The 17242-nt window shown below is 44.6% G+C and overlaps 1 protein-coding gene across 2 annotated transcripts in view; it reads right to left on the reverse strand.

Moving 5' to 3' along the window:
* The window catches only part of Crtac1 (cartilage acidic protein 1), a 138540-nt gene that overhangs the window by 102637 nt on the left and 18661 nt on the right, over nucleotides 1-17242 (reverse strand). The window lies entirely within an intron of this gene.

Raw genomic sequence — 17242 nt, forward strand, 5'->3', positions numbered from 1 at the left:
AGATAGATAGATAGATAGATAGATAGATAGATAGATAGATAGATAGATAGATATCAACAAGCTATTTCTGCAGCTTTCATTTTATTTTGCATTTAGAGAGGGAGTCTTGTTATACTGGCCAGGCTGGCCTTTAACTTGCGACCCTCCCTCAGCCTCCCAAGTAGCTGGAACTACAGGTATTAGCCACTATACCGGTTGGCTGAAATTAGCAAATTGACTCTAAAGCCCCAGTCATCCAATCCACTGAGGGCCTGAACAGAAGCAAACAGGGAAGGAAAAGTTTTCTCCTGCCCTGCCTCACAAGCTGGGACGTGTTATCACAGCCCCTCCCAGCCCGGAACTGGGATTTACATCCCTGTTTCTCCTGGGTCTCAGCCCCAGGCCCCTGCTAGCTTCCCTAGGTCTCCATCTTTCAGGTGGCAGATGGCCGGATTAAGTCCATAATCTCCCTACTTCCTGTCCCCTCCCTGCCTCCCATTCCCTTTCTCCCATTTGTGACCTCAATGGAGCCGCTACCAAATGCTGTAATGTAGGTTACAAGTTTTTATTGCTTCTGTAGATGAGGAAACAAAATCTCAGAGGAGTTAGAGACCATGTTCTATGTTTGGGGGAGAAGCAGCTAGTTTAGGCGGTTCTTTCCGTCTCTAATTTCCTTCCTGTCTTTGTCTGTTTCCTTCTTTTCTTGCTCTCCCATTCCTAAATTCTCTCATCCTTTATGCCTTAAGTCTCCCATGGCCTCATCTGTCAGTGACCTTTCCCTGGCTGCTCTTGATCCCATTTTCATGACAGCCCATAAGCATGTATTCCAAGACTGGCTTTTCAACTCTTTTCAAGTATGAAGATACCTTTTAATAAAAAAAAAAAAAAAAAAACCTTCATATACTGGTGGCTGTACGCATAGGTATTGATAAAGTGCCCACACATAGATGGATCCTCAGACTCCTTATAATAACTCTGTGACCTCTAGGTTGGCATTCACTACTTTAAAATATATGAGAGAATCCATATAGCCATCCCTCTTCCTGCTATCTGCTTGGCTTGTTACAATATAGAAATGCTTTTTCGGAGCTCTTTTTTTGCGCACTGTCTGCCTTAGGGCTACTAATTTCTTCTGAAATGTGGTCTTTTTGTCCCTTCTTTAGTATGCTTAATTATTTAAGAAGCCATGAACTATGATACTTACATTTTATATATCACCTCTTGATTATTCAGGGGCTGATTAATTCATGGGTTGCCCAAATCATGTCCTCCTCCTTCGTCTTCCCATTTTGTTTTATCATTCCACTTCTTATTAGCGTTTTTAAGTCAGAATGGACAGTGGGAGTGAGAAATGATTCTGGATACAAATTATGAATTCTGATGAAGGATTTGGTTGGAGAAAGGTGAAATTATTTCCCAAAGTAAGAATTTCTTTAATTCATCAGGCATATTGATTCTCTCTGAGCTCTGTGAAGGCTTGTGCCTGTTCACTACCGACCCCCAGGGCTCAGCAAGGTGCCTGGCACACGGTAGCTTAATAAAAAAAATTGTAAAATGAATGAATAAGACCTGACTAATATAATAGGTCCAAATAAACTTTCTCCCCTGTGAGACATTGATTTATAGGACACCAGGTAAAATGCACGATATCTTACTTTAGGGTTGTATGTCTGCAGACAACATGGAATAACAATGTCCGAATGACTGTGTTAAAAATTAACAACGGGAATATACAGTTCTAATTAAAAAACAACATATGCTGCCGTGATAGCCTTCTGCTAATGGAAGAAGGGACAGAGAGGTGCTGAAGCTGCTGAGCTGAGTCAGTCCAGCCAAATTCTTCCTGTCATATTAGGCATTAAATACACATATTCACTCTAAATGCACACCAAGCACGGGACACTTTGCAGGTTTCGGGTGCTGTGCTAGGCACTCTGCCTGCCTCGTCTCATCTGTCTCTACCAGGATGTAGGAAGCAACAGTAGCTGATGGCCATCAGAAAGTTCCCAGCATGCCTGGAAATTTTCTTAAGCTCTACAGCTTTTTGAAACAGGAATGAACTTGTCTTCTTCTTCTTTTTTCTTCTTCCAAGTTTTAAAATTAAATATTTATTTTCTCATGAAATGTTAGATATGTTTGAAAGATTAATTCAGATTTTAGATACGGCTTTGGAAGCTTAGACGTACTTGCTCTCTCAGCTAGCTCTTGCCTTTTAGTATTAGTGAACCTTCTCCAAGGAAACTTTTATAATGACATTTTCCAAACTTTCCAGCCTCCTTAACTCCTGGGGACAGAGGATGCGGGGGGGGGGGGGGGGGGGGGTCTATAGGCCACATCCCTGACTCTGGTGCTGTCCAGGACCCTGGTGCTGAAGGAGTTTAACAAAAGCCTTCCCAGTCCAGCCACACGGGGCAATGGCTGATGGGAGTTGGAGGCGTGCCACTTGGACATGGCAACACCTTCCCAAAATATGGAAGCAACTGTGAAAGCTCCTGGAGGAACTTGAAACAGTCCATCTTCTTTGGAGGAGTGGAAGAAAATGCTTAAGATCTACCCCCTGTTCCTTCTCTCACACCTTTAGCTTTAGCTTGGGAAGAAAGGACAATAATAGGCCATTGATGGAGAAATACCTATTTTCCTAAAAAGAAAAAATAATACTGAGACTAATGGCAGAAAGTGATACAGAATTTACTCAGGAAGTTAAAACTATGACCCAGTAACCCCGCAGCTGGATTTGTATTCAAAGGAACGACAGGTGTGTGTGAAGAGAGGTCCTCTCTCCCATACTCACTGCAGTACAACAGCCAAGATCTGGAGCACACCATCTCGAAGTGTCCATCCATAGATACAGAAAATGTAAAATATATAAGCAATGAAAGATTATTGGGCTTCAAGAAAGGGAGACTATCTTATAATTTGCGATGACGTGAATAAGCCTGGAAGACATTATGCTAAGTGACACAGGGATGAATGCCAAATGAGCCCGCTCATGTTGGATTTAAGGCTACTGATTTCTTGGCCCACAAAAGCAGGAAGTAGAATGGTGGCTACCAAGACCCAGGACAAAGGCAGGTGGAACCAGGGACATGATGGTGAGAAGACACACTCTTTTAGTTAGGAGGGGTTAGTTTAAGTGACCTATTACGTGGCGTGATGCTTACAGCTCAAAACAATGTACTACCTTCTTGAAAAACTGCCAGGAGAACGCTGACTGTAAGTGACCTCACCACAAAAAGCGAGCGCATGTGAGGCTCAAGCCCAGGTAAGCCATCCCACAATGAGGCGGAGTTGCTCTCCTCACTCACCTCCAGGGCTCAGCGAGCATGGCAAAGCTCTGTGCTGTGCCATACACCGCTGGTAAGTTTTCAATTCTGCACATGTAAAACCAGGAGGCGGTTCATTCAGGAGAATTTCACTGTGGAGAAAGGAACTGCAAACAACCAGGACCAAGGCTCTGTGGTGCCGTGGGACTACTCAGTCAACAAGCAATTATTGTTGTTTAATGAAAAGGAAGTGAATACAGAGACCCTGGCTGCAGTTGTAGAAGATCAAACCCAAACATCATAGAGAAAATTCCATGGAGAAGGCAAAAGAGCCATATTACAACTTCAAGTGAAACTCTGTATTTCTAAAAAACTGGAATATATATTGGGAACACGAACCCCCAAGTGCAGCGAACATGGATGTGTATTTTTTTCTCAAGCACACAACTTCCACTGTTACTTTTTTATGTCTCCAATGACCATGGCGGTTTATGGGACAGAACCCCATTCTTGTTTTTGCAAAAGAACTAGGCACACAGTTATGCACACGATAGGTAGGCAGAGAATTTGTTTGCTGAATTGATTGATGTTGCTCTCAAGGCGAAGGCCCGTGAATCAATCACTTCTGAGTGTAGCTAATGTTTATTATTTTCATTAGTTCCCTTACTCAAGAGCCTCCATCCATCCACAAGACCCCTGCCTATTTCATTTCTCTGAACACTGACTATGTGCTAGGCACTGTAGGTGCAAAGATGAAAAACACAAATGTCCCACCTTTAGAAGCCTGCAGTTTTAGAGAGCATTGTATCATAATATATACAGAATGTTTACTGCTTAAATAACATTTAAAACTACGTTTTGTTTTAGTGCCTTTTAAAATCTGATACCACTAGCAAAACCCCCTGTTTCAGCTGCAAGTTAACATTAACCTATTGTATAGAATGGTATTTACAGTTAAAAACAACATATTGTGTTCATGACGTATAGATACACATGCATACGTACACACGTGCACAAATACACACACACATATGCATACATACACATGAAGACAGACACATGCGGACCTACACACATATGTACACATATACACATACATACATACATACCTATGAAGACAGACAGATTCCTAGGCCCCTTCCCTCTGACTAAGCTTCTCCTTTGGGGTCAGGGAGAATTGTGCCCTGGTCTGCAGCAGCACCTGATAATGGCTTGCCCTGGCATGAAAGAAGGCTTGCCCTGGTCTGACTTGTATTGCGGATTTGGTATTAGGTGATAAAAGTAGCGTTAAAATAAAAGGAAGGTGAGGAGGATTTGCTGAGCGTGTGCAAAGCTGTTTCATGAAGAAGAGTCATGGGAGACACACAGGTTTGTCCACCTCAGGGACAGGAACCATGGCCTCAATGGCCACCAGATTCATTCTTTCCAGTTCTTCCGTGAGCCAAGGAGCAGAGCAGGAGACAGTTGTGGCATGCACTTGTAACTCATGACCTGTGAGCAAAGGGGAGGAAATCGGTGGAGACACTGACTGGGCAGCTGTAGGTCATAGGAGCCCTGGAATACTCCCAGCGGACAGCAGGCTGCTTTAATTGCCAGCCCTGTGGGATGCTGGGATTGGAACCATTTTCTAAATGATGAGGACTTTTCCTCACAGAAGTTATGAAGGTTCTGTGGAGGACATGCATCAGATCCTGCCACCTTACCTTGAGCAAGGAGCACCCTGACCAAAGCAACGCGGCTCCCCGTTAGTGCTTCCCGCAAGCGGGGTCTTCATTATCCTGCTCTGCTTTCCACTCATGGACAGAATGACTACAGCATCAGCACGTGTCGGAGAGCAGAGCCTGTGACTTCATAAGCTATCCACAGCCTACAAACAGCACAGGAAGATGGTGGCTGGGGGTGGTCCTGGATCTGCACAGTCACACACTTCATTCTCTGCTCGAAAAGGCAACAGCAATGACACAGGCTGGCATCATCTGTCCTAGCAACAGACTCTGGTTGTGACTGTTCTGTTTTCTTCCAGGGAAGTCCAGCCTAAGGATCTGGTCTGGTTACATGAGAGCACAAGGCTCATTGAACATGCCAATACACAGAGAGAGAGAGACAGACAGACAGAGAGACAGAGAGAGACAGAGACAGACACACAGAGAGAAACAGACAGACACATACACACAGAGAAAGAGAGAGACAGCGAGGCAGGGAGATAAAAAAAGACAGATACATGCACACAGACAGACAAACAGATACACACACACACAGAGGAAGAGACACACACACACACACAACTTCCTTTTTTCTTCTTCTGTGTGAGATATTTTTCAAGTATCTCTGAAAAGCTAAAAAAAGAAGACATCTTAAATATTACTTGCTTAGCTGCACATGCCCCTCCCGTAACTTCTGGATGTTATGAGAAGCTTTGAGGATCCCAAGCCTGGTGGGAGCCCCAGACTCCTGTTTATCTTTGTATTTAGACCACTAAAGAATCCTCCACAAAAGAACAAGAAATTCCAGATAAAAAACATATTTTAATGGACCCAAATATGTAAGGGGAGTCTCTAAAAGTAACCCCATTCACAGAATGGTGACTGGCAAACAGTTTGGAAGAGGACCCAAAAGCACCATGAAGAATATTACTAATCCTTAATCTGGCAGCAAAGTTTCCAGGAAGATCTTCAGAATCCTACATTAAGCCAGGGCCTTTGGAAAGAACCAGTGCTCTCAGCTCAGTAGGACCTGTTGCCCTTAGTAGAGGTAGACAGAAAGCCTTTCTGGGAAAAGCTGAATTTAGTTTAGGCCTGTATAGCCCCCATATTCCAAGATCAAGAAAATATAATTAGAAGGCAAGCTACCATGAATAGGCAGAAATAATCCCCCCTTTAATCCCTAAACACTATAGATAACAGAATTGTCAAATATAGGATACAACCACTTGAGAAATATTCCAAGGGAAAAGAGCAGAAACTCATAAAGGCAGGTGAACAGTAAAACACCATTAAGAATGATTAGGGAGACCTGGAAAGGGTAACGTGAAACACTTAGAAACAAAAAGGAAAAGTGTATCTGAAACTAAAACTCAGTAGTACTTCAGATGTAGCTGAAGGAAGAATCATTAAATTGGAAGATATACTTGGGAAATCATCCAAATGAGCTGCACAAAGAGGCAGCAGAGGATATGCTATGAGAAAGGTTAGGGATTTGGAAGGCAGATGGGAAGTGGCATTCCAGAAGAAGAGGATATAGAGAAGAGCATGGGAACTTTTTCTAAGTTGAAGACTGAAAACTACTTGGAACTGGCTTGAATCTTCTGATTCAAGAAGCACAAACTGGTTCTTTTTTTTTTTCCTTAAACTTTTCAATAGAAGCTTTGGCTGTAGAGATGACTCGGTGGATAAAAGTGCTTTCCATGGAAACATGAGAACCTGAGTTTGGATCTTTAGCACCTAAGTAAAAGTTGGGCACGGTAGCATATGTCTGTAACCCCCCAAAGAGGCTGCTGACATGCAGATCTCAAGCTTAGTAGCTAGCTAGTCTAGCCAAATCTGTGAGCTTCAGGTTCAATGAGAGATGCCATCTTAAAATGATGATGATGATAACGATGATGATGATGACAACAACAACGGTGCTGCTGATGGTGATGATGATGATTATGATGACTATGATGATGTGGAGATTGATGATGTGGAGAGTGATGATGAAAGGCATTTTATATCAGCTTCTATCCTCCATATACATGTATGAGCACACACACATATGAACATGTACACACCACATACCCACAAAAAAGAGATTCCTATTTCTACATGTGGTTCTGAAACTATCAAAGGCAAGCGGGGGTAGGGGAGAGAAGAAAAGAAAGGACAAGAGGCAGATCACCAATGAAGAAATGCCATTACTAGAAATAGGCAGCCAAAGCAAAAAAAACAGCAGCTAGAAGACAGAAAATAATCCTCGGTCTGAAAAACATCTTTCCAGAACACAGACACAATAAAGATATTTTTAGAGTAAGCAAAACCTGGGAGTTTACCAGCATCTGGCATTCAGTAAAGAACATCCAGAAGGGGTAATACCAGGAAAAAGGGAAAAAATAATCTCCGAGGGCCTTCCTGGGACGCAAGGGGAAAGATGAACAAATAAAAAGTAAAAACTGCTGTAACTATAAAACATGGCTTTTATATAATAGTAACAGCACTGATAATCACTTTAATGGGCAGGGTTAATAAGGAGCAAGACTAAGACACTCGCCCATGCTCAGAGGGCACATGCACCGTTAGAGTGCATTGGGAGCCCTGCATTGTTCCCGAAGGAAGTTTGGATAATTTTAGAGTGTGCACAGTTAAGATGTATCGTAAAAATTCAAACTAAACCACAAATAAAACAGAAGTAGAGGGTATTAACCCCAAATCAATAGGCAAAAATAAAAAGATTTTTTAAAAACCCAACCAAGAACCTCTCCTAGCTTTAATTTTTAAAAGCCCTTTAATAAATAAAACATTAAAAAAAAAAACAAAACAAAGTCTTACGGTGTAGCTCAGGGTGGCCTCAAACTCAGGCCAATCCTCCTGCCTCAGCTTCCTGAGCGCTGAGTTTACAGGCATGCAAGCACTGTCTCACTTCGCTATAGCGGTTCAAAAACAAACAAACAAACAAACAACCAAAACAAACAAACAAAAAAAAACCAGCTTTAAAAACAGGGAAATGAACAAATGATGGAAACAAGCCTAGGAACCTAAACAGCTTGATGTTCCCATGATACAGAAGCGGACTGAATTCATCAGAGACCGTCAGGTGTGACCAAACAGTTTAAAAACCCAAGCCAGAAGGACCTGCTGCAAATAAGCATGCAAAACAACCACAGCAAGAGTATAAAAGTGCAAATAAGAGTGTGAAGAAGAGTGTACCCTGTGTGGTAGTTTTCTCTCGCTACAAAAAACAGAGCTTAGCAACTGCTACCAGGGTCTTTTGGGCTCACTGCTTCAGAGGTTTCACTGCTTGGCCTGTTGCTCTCGGGCCTGCAGGAACAGAGCACACTGTGGTGGAAGCACAGAGTAGACCCAAACCACTCATGACGAAGACTTGAAAAAAAAAAGAGGAAGGGAAGGAGGCCGGGGCCCTACCATAGCCCTTGGGGACTTGCCTCCAGTGAGTGGATGGTATCCCCAAATTCCTATTACCTCCTAACAGCACCAAGCCATAACAAAGCCCTCAACACGGGGGCTTTAGTGGGCACTTGACACCCACACGAGGTAACCTGGTATACACTAACCAAAAGAAAATTCACTGCTATCCCATCAGGCCAAATGTTTAATTAGGGATGGATGAAGTCACTTCATAACAATGATGGATCCACTCACCAAGAAAACACAAGAATTATAAAGTTGTACCTAATAAATTTGCCCCGGCATATATAATATAAAAATTGACAGACTCGGAGAAGAAAATGGACCACCACAGTAGGACATTGAAAAATAAGCTTCTTGGTTATTAATAAGAGAAGCAGGAAAAGGTTTAATAAAGATTATGATTTGAGCAACACACTCACAGGCTTGATTTGACAGGCTTATAGAGAAGAGTGTTTGCATCTTTTGGCACCCCTAGGACTCTGAGCAGATCTCTGGCCCTCAGTTTCCTCATCTGCAAAGCGGGGACAGCACTGCATAGTGGTTTTTTTTTTAATCCAGTCTGAAGCCTCACCGGCTATAAAGCTCACTGTTATTTTGTGTATCTTTAGAAAAAGAAGAGCTGCCAATTCAAAGCAAGCTGCCAATTGGAAATCATATGTCAGTTTTGGAGATATTAAAATGTAACAGAAATTGTGACTTGGAGTCGATGACATGCTGTTTCTTGTGTGGGCCGCTGTGATAGTTAAAATGAGAAGAAATCCCCTGTTGCTTCTGCCTTTGCCTTCAAAACTGGTTTACAAGCAGGTGAAGGGAGATCATGCTGAAATTCAGAAAGCGGCATGCTTGCCTTTGGCAGCTTCAAATCCTCTTGTATTTTAAAAAGCAGTAAAGCTACCTGCTTCCCGGGTCAACAGGTCTTTAGAGGAGAAAGGACAGCGTGAAGAAAACTCAAGAGAGGAAGGCTGAGTCAGAGGTCTCCAGAGCCCACGCTGCGGGGCTGCCGATGGTCACCTAGGCTTTCCTTGGCCTGGCAGTGGAGCTGGGTTGCTAAGATGGTGCTCTGCCAGCCTGTCAGTTACAGAATGGGGAGGAGAGAAGCTTCAAGGCAAGTGATGGGAGAAAAGAGCGTACGCTGACTTTCTGAATGGATGAAAAATTCAGGTTACTAAAAGTAGCCTTGCCGTTTGCGGCAGAGGCAATTTTAGTGTCTTAATTACATTACTATTTTTGAATAGCTTTTTATAAAAGCTCTTCGTTTCTTTTCAAAAATCAGGCTTTTTTGTTGTTGTTGTTGTTAATATGCCCTTTAAAAATAAATTTAAAAACAAATAAATGACGACAAGTAGGTGTGACTGGCTTTGACCGGAGAGGTCTGTGATATCCTCTCACTAAACAGACCATCTGACTACCTCCCCTCTGCTGCCTCCCTTCGTCCTGTCCAAGTGCCTCTGTGAGTCTCTAGATGACCTCTGACCTCCAGCGGTGCCTGTAGCTCTTGGATGGTGACCTCCAAGGGTTCCCTGTCTCACGAGTGACACCGGCTACTTGGGACCTTCACAGTTTGGGTGTTTGACCCACTAAGGGCAACGGGTCCTTTCTGCCTCCAGCCAGTCATAGCACCAGGGACCCAACAGTGAGCTATAGGGTGGGTTTATCTGAGGTCACCAAGGAGCAAAGTAGTGTTCCTTGAGAAGACAGCACCACAAGTAGGCCCAGCAACCTTAGTTTAACCTCCAGACTCCATGTGGAGTCCAGACTCCAGGTGGAAGGAAAGAAACAACTCCTGAAAACTGTCCTCTGACCTTTGTGGTGGTGGGTGGGGGTGGGTGGGGGGTCTGCAGGGATCTGCTCATCCCTACACATAATAATAAATAGTTTTTAAGTAAAAATTACTTTTAAAATTCTGCATGTTCCCATGACAGGAAACAGACACTGATTTTGAGAGATGCATTTGTTGGAGAGATACATTTTATGGTTGTGTGAAATTATAAAAATAACATTGTTAAAATTCTCTGAGGTAGTGGCCGTCACCTCTCTGAAAAATGATGCCAAACACTTGACCTTTTACCCACTGTATTTGGTTCCTGTGGCTGCTGAGACAAATCACCCCAAACCTAATAGCTTAAAGCAGAACAAATTGATTATCTTACCATCATGTGTATTAGACAGCTGATGTTGGTCTCACTGGGCCAAAATGAAGTGTTGGCGAGGTTATCGCCTTCCAGGGATGCTAGGCAATGCTCCTTCACTTCCTGTTCTTCAGTAGCACCTACAGCGTTGTCCCTGGCTCTTGGCCCTTCTTGGCACCTCCAGTGTGAAGAAGGGAGGGCAAGCCTTTCCTCCATGGAATTACTCTCTCCTCCTTGTCTATCTTCCATTTCCCAGTTGTAAAAGCACTGTAATTATGTGGGAGTGACCTCCCCATCAGAAGGTCATTAAACAAGATCACATCTGCAAAGTGCCTTCTGCCACGTCAGAAAACATTCATGGCTCCTGGGGACTGGGATACAGGCCTCTTTGGGTGGCTGTTTTTCTACCGTCTGTAATCCTGCATCCAGAGTTCTGTGTGTGTGCCTGGGGACAAGAGCTGGCTAGCAGAGTTTGTAGCCTGCCCTTGTTTGTGGCTGGCCAGGGCTGCAGAGCGTGAGGCTTGCATGCAGCAGTGAGATATTTCTGGAGAGCCTGCTACATACTGCTGCGAGCTCTTCTGAGGGAAGTTTTAAGAATGGGGTAGAAAGGCCTGGTTCCAGCTCCAACAGGATCTTACAGTATTCAGCATCAGGGCCCTCGCATCCTGTACCACGGCTGAAGATTCCGCACCCGCAGTCATTCTTCCGTGATACTGATGACAATGAGTCTCGGGGTTAAAGGTGACCCATTTAAGAAAAACTTTTTTTTTTTTTTTTCAGAGAAGGCTTTAGAGGAAGTCCTTTTTTGCTATTTGAATTAGAAAGTATTGAAGTTCCTCCACCTGGGTTTTAACAGCAGCAGCAGCAGCAGGCTCTGCTGAGGGAGAATAGCCCCCTTTCTTTCTGGGAACTGTTAAATCTAAATTGATAAAGTTCAGATCCTGGGACGTGGGTGGCTGTACATGTAATAGGGGCTCAGGTAGCTGTTGAACTAAATAATCCCCAAGCTTACTTTGTGCGTACAGCCTATGAATAAATAGAAAAGGATCGAAACTAGAAGCAATTTAGCGGTATCCATTAAAACTTGAAACGTACGTTTCCTTAAGCCAGCATTTCTACTTCTCCTTGGTGTCCTCCCGACAGAAAAGTTCATGTGTGTTTGTGAGGACCATGTCTGCAATGGTTGGGGATGTGAAACAACACACAAAACCCGCTCAAGAAATGAGGGACTGCATGTAATATGTCTGTGCTAAACAACTTCCTTTAAAAAGATACGTGTACACGTTCGAACACGTTACACAGCAGAAGAAAAAAGCGTGACCATATGTAATCACAGTGACTCCCATCACAACTGTGTATTTTGATATATGTGGAATTTATATAATAAAAATATCTATCATCTAGCTAGCTAGCTATCATCTATCTCTCTATCTCTCTACACCCATTGATTGCTATCTAGAAACAAAGACCAAACTGGAAATAGTTGTTATTCTGAGTGTGATTAAGGGGAGCTTGCAGTAGGGGCAGAGGCTGTGAAAGGTGGGTTTTTATCTTCATCTATATTGTCTGATTTTTTTTTCTTTTTGCAATGAAACATATTTAAGTGCATATTTAAGGCCTGGGGAGGTAGCTCAGCTGATAAAGTTCCAGGTTCAGTGGGAGACCCTGCCTCAAAACTAAATAAGTAAGGTGGAGAACAATCAAAGAAGACCCCTCTGCCGTCTGCTTGCTCAGTCAGACACTCTCGAGTGCGCCTGAACACAAATGTACGCGTACGAGCTGGTACTTCACACACACACAGAAGTCAAGTGAGACCATGTAACCATTCAAGACAATATCAAAACTGTTGGCCAAATCTATGAGAGTATTAGTATCATTCGTGTGTGCATACTAATGTTCATGTGTGTGCAGGGCCACAGGGGTGTGCAAGGACATAGGTATACACGTGAGCATGTGTGTTGCCATCTAAACAATCTCCAGCATTGCTCCTTGGGCACTAGGTACCTTGTTTTGGAGATGGGGGTCTCTCAATGGCCTGGAACGCAAAAAGTAGGCTAGGTGGGTCGGTCAGTGAGCCCCGAGGGCCTGCCTGTCTCTGCCTCCCCAGGTTTGGGTGTGCAAGCATTTCCACCATGCCAACGCTTTTTGCCTGAGTCCTGGGGATCACGCTTATGAACTGGGCAATCTCCCCAGCCCTAAAATAAAAATTTTTTTAAAGCAATGGCACTGAAGGTTGAAACATATTTATTCCTGTTTTGTTAGAAGCATGGGTATGTGTGTGTACATCTGTATACATTTAGGCATGAGTTTTAATACAGCAGATAAATCTAAACGAATTTATGTGCACACGGAACCTATGATTGATGACACCTGTCCACTCATAAGCATGTATGCGCATGCACAGCAACCACACATACCTGCCTACAGTTATAATACCATGGTAAGTGCTGATTTAGTTAAACCATAGATAAATATCCTGTTCTTTTTCATTGCTCTTATTATTTTTAATGCTATCTCCTATATGATCATGATTAATCAGGTAATTGAATACAGTTTGCCTTTTAAATAATTCAATTAGTTTTAGTAAATTAAAAAAGTTTCCTGACACAGTTGCAAAATTGAGAGGAAACCAAACCAAACCAAAACAAAACATTGCTTTTGAATCTGCAGCATCCTTTAAATGAAACCCTCCCGTGTGTGAAGAGCATGCTAAGGTTTTATCAAATGAATGCTCTTTGTGTAGAAAAACTGATCTAAATCGTGGTTTAAACTTTACAAACACTACAGTGTCTCCACTGGAGCCAGCTCCTGCTGGAAACAGAGGGGGCAGAGGGGTTATCTCAGACCTACGGGGATAGCCCTTAGACGCTGCTGCTGTAAAGGATTGTACCAGATTGACACCAACAGGAATCCCTCTCCAGACTATGTGAGACTGGAGATTGGGTGTTTAGTTCCACTGAGAAAAGGGGAAGCCACTGGGCTTTCCATTTGCCCAGGGAACAGTCCAGAAGACCCTCAATGATCTGTGCGTGCACAGCCTTCTCCGGGGGCGATCAAGTCCTCCCCTCGCCCCCGCGGGGAGGCAGCTATCCGCAGACCTCAATCACGCACCTGCCGGTTAGCAGATAAGCCCTCCATATGCGCAGGCACTCGCCCAGCTGTGGCGGAGGAGCGCTGAGCCGCCCCTTCCCTCCCCCATCCCCGCAGAACAAAGGGCGGTCATTTTCTGCTCCTCCCAGAGTCAGAAGCACGCACACGCCTTCCATCACAATTAACTCAAGAATCCGAAACACAACACGAACCCACCCGCAACATGTGCAAAATCAATGCCGTCAATAGCCAGAACGCGGATACTGGAAAAGCAAAGCAAAACAAACCTATTCAAAGAGTAAATACTCAAAGTAACAGGGCTTCGGTCAGACGCACTACAAGGTCAACAAATCCGAGGCAACTTCAAGTACCAGATGCCTTGTAAGCCAAAGAGCTGGCCATTATCCCAGGGCTTGCAAAAGTAAGTGCATTCAGGGATGGGCTAATAGAAAGACGTGTAAGATGATGGGTGGCCTTCCCCTACCAGGCACCGCTGCTCCAGGTAAAGGCCTTCCAATTCAATTCTTAAAACTATCAACTCCCGAAACATGCCTCTTAGAGAGCCTACAATCAGAGAAGGAAGCAGAATTTAATACGGGTGCGGGGGGGGGGGGGAGGATGAAAGAGCAAGAGCCTAAATCAGAGATGCTGCCAAGGAGTCAGTAGGATGCGATGCGAGGCAGGGCAGGAATCCTGGCTGTCTTTATGTGAGACAATGGTGGCTTTATATCTTCAAGGCAGCAAGGAAACAAAAGCTAAAGGAAATGGCCTATTAAGCTACCATCTGAGGGGTTCAGGTTAGTCAAATCGGTTTTGACCTGAGTAACAGAGCTGGATTGCAGAAGGATCACCACATTTTCTTGGATGGCGCTCAGTACATGGCTCATCCCTACAGGACTGGCTTTGTCGGGGGAGGCAAGAGGTGGACCGAATGACCTCTCAAGGTCCTGATTTAAATACGTCTGAATAGTCAATGCTTGGTTATCCGGCCCAAAGGAGAAGACAGTGACAAATCATCCTAAGCTGAAGATAATAAGAGTTGTATTTGCCTTTGGAATGTATGTTGGTACTTAAATTAGACCATGTCTTTCTGATGCTCCTCGAATCCACAATGCTTTGCGACAGCCACAAAGAAACCCTGACCTGGAGTTGGGAGGCTGCCCGACTTCTCCATTTTCGCTTATCCCATTCCTTCTCTAACTCTTTTGCCTTTGGGTGAGCAACGAATGCATCGTTCAGAATGTCACACAGCAGCTCCAGCTGCTTCAGTAGCTGCCTGGGAGGGAACCAAGGGCCAGGGCCCTGTGTGACCGAGGCCTTATTTCCAAAGGGTAATTCCATCACCCTACAGGACCCAGGCCTGTGGCAGGCAGGTCACGGTGTAGTCACATGGTGTAGTCTACACGGACGATGAATGATAGTTTCTCAACCTTAGAGGACACGAAAGCGAAGTTCTCCAGCTCATCGGAAGAGATGAGGTCTTGTGGGGAGGTTGTAAAATGTACACCATCGCTCAGAAAGGAAGAAGCCGAATGCTGAAGAAATGCAGGGGCAAGCCAGGCGATGGTGGTGCACGCCTGTAGTCCTGGCACTAGGGGAGGCAGAGGCAGGTGGATCTCTGTGAGCTCAAGGCCAGCCTGGGCTACAAATTGAGTCCGGGACAGCCAAGGCTACACAGAGAAACTCTATCTCAGAAAACCAAAAATAAATGCAGGGGCAATTTCCTGCCTGCCAAAGAACATGTGGGATGGAGATGCTTGGAAGCCATGTTTAGGCTGGGGCTTCCATAGCCAGCGTCAACAAAGGGAGGGTCTGCTGGGCTCAAGCACTGCCTTTGACCTGCTGAAGACAAGGAGACACTGAAAACTTTGACACCAAACTTTTTTTTTTTTCCCAAACAGACTGGATCCGGATGAGTCCGGGCCGTGAGTTTCTCTGTGACCTGCTGTTTCTGCAGCTGGAAGATGAATCACGAGCAGGGTGGTGCAGCCTAGTACTGTGTCAGCAAGCCTTGGAGAGAAAGGCCATTAAAGAGGCAGAAGGAGAGGAAGCCTGGAGAGGACTTTGTGCCTTCCTCCATGGGAGCATTCTTTTTCTCTTTTCAAGGCTCTTTTCACCCCCTGTGGGGACCACAGCAGGAGGACAGGGCACCAGACAGGTATGGGCACCATAAGATACTGAGGCCAGAGACAATCTCCCTGTGGAGACAGTGAGAGATTTTTTCATGGTGTGTGTGGGGGTGAGGGGTGAAGGGATGAGAGGTGAGGGGATAAAGGGGGGGTCCGTGGCAGCAGCCACCAGGTGTCCCATGAGAGAAAAGGAGGGTGAGGGGATTTTCTGTTCATAGGCCTTAGGTTCTCCATAGTAACTTGTGAGAAAATGAGCTCACAGAGGGATCTTAGTTGAACAGAGAACTCATCCATGATGCTTAGGGTGGGGGTGGGAAGAAGGGGGCAGGGGTTGTTCTCCCATGTTCTCTGTCCTCTGGCCCTAGAGCCGACCTGGGAGAGGCTGGTTTCACCAGGAGACTGGGTCAAACAGCATCTCAGAAGTGGGAGGGCAGCATGAGGCTCTGGGAATGAGAGTGGGCATGGCTCAGCTTCTCTCTGCTTCAGGGGACAACTGGGCATTATAGGATGAACACAGGTGAGGACCTCGGCTCACCACAGGAGAAACGGATGCCTGCCACCATCTGTATTTGCACTGTTTTATCATTTTCTGCTCTTTAAGCAGAACTGAACTGCCAGCTTGAAATGTGACTATTTGATCAGAATTAGAAATTCAGTTCCTTGAGCTGGGCATGGTGAGGCATGTCTGTCAGCCTAGTATGAAGGGACTGCAGGCTTCAGGCCAGCCAGAGTACGTATCAAAAAAACTGTGTCCAAAATTGTAGGGAAGAAGGAATTCAGTTCCTTGACCACGTTAGCCATACTTCAAGTCTTATTCATCACATGTGCCTTCCCTAAGGAACACCACACCAGGAAACACCACCTGGCTTTTAGAAGGTCTAGCACAGAACGGCTCTCATCCTTTCAGGGTAGAAAATATACATAAACGGAGAGAACCATCTTTTCTATGTATCATCACCACTGACACTGTGAAAGGAGGGCAGGGAAAATCTAGTTAGTTCAATGCACCCATTTTACAGATGAGGAAAATAGAGCTAGAGCACAAAGTATGGCAACTATTGGGTTAAATGTGGTTAAACTTAAAACCAGTTCTTCACTGTGAGTTGTGACACATGCCTGTAATCCTTGCACTTGGGAGGTGGAGGTAAGAGGAGTTAAAGGCTAGTCTCAGCTACACAGCAGTTTCAAGACTAGCCTGGGATAGATGAACCCCTTTCACAAAATGCTTAACACTGATTCTTCCATTTCTGAGGCCGGCACTTTTTGCTGTTGCCCATGATTGTTTTCGGGTAATGTTACCTGTTAGGTTCTCGCTTTTATGTTACCAAAGTATCTCAGGCCTCCTAGAGTGAGGCAGATGGCCCCTGCTATGCTGATTGTTGAAGTGATGACTAAACTTTGTATCGTTCGGCCACTCTAGGATGCCTCGAGGTTCCAATCCTGACCCATCCATCTACTGTGTACTTACGTTACACACAAAAAGCTGATCATTGTCTTTTGTTCGGTTTTCTGGAGCAGAGTCTCATCGCTCC

Source organism: Psammomys obesus, unplaced genomic scaffold, assembly GCF_907164565.1.
Source record: "Psammomys obesus unplaced genomic scaffold, mPsaObe1.curated_primary_1811, whole genome shotgun sequence".
NCBI lineage: Eukaryota > Metazoa > Chordata > Mammalia > Rodentia > Muridae > Psammomys > Psammomys obesus.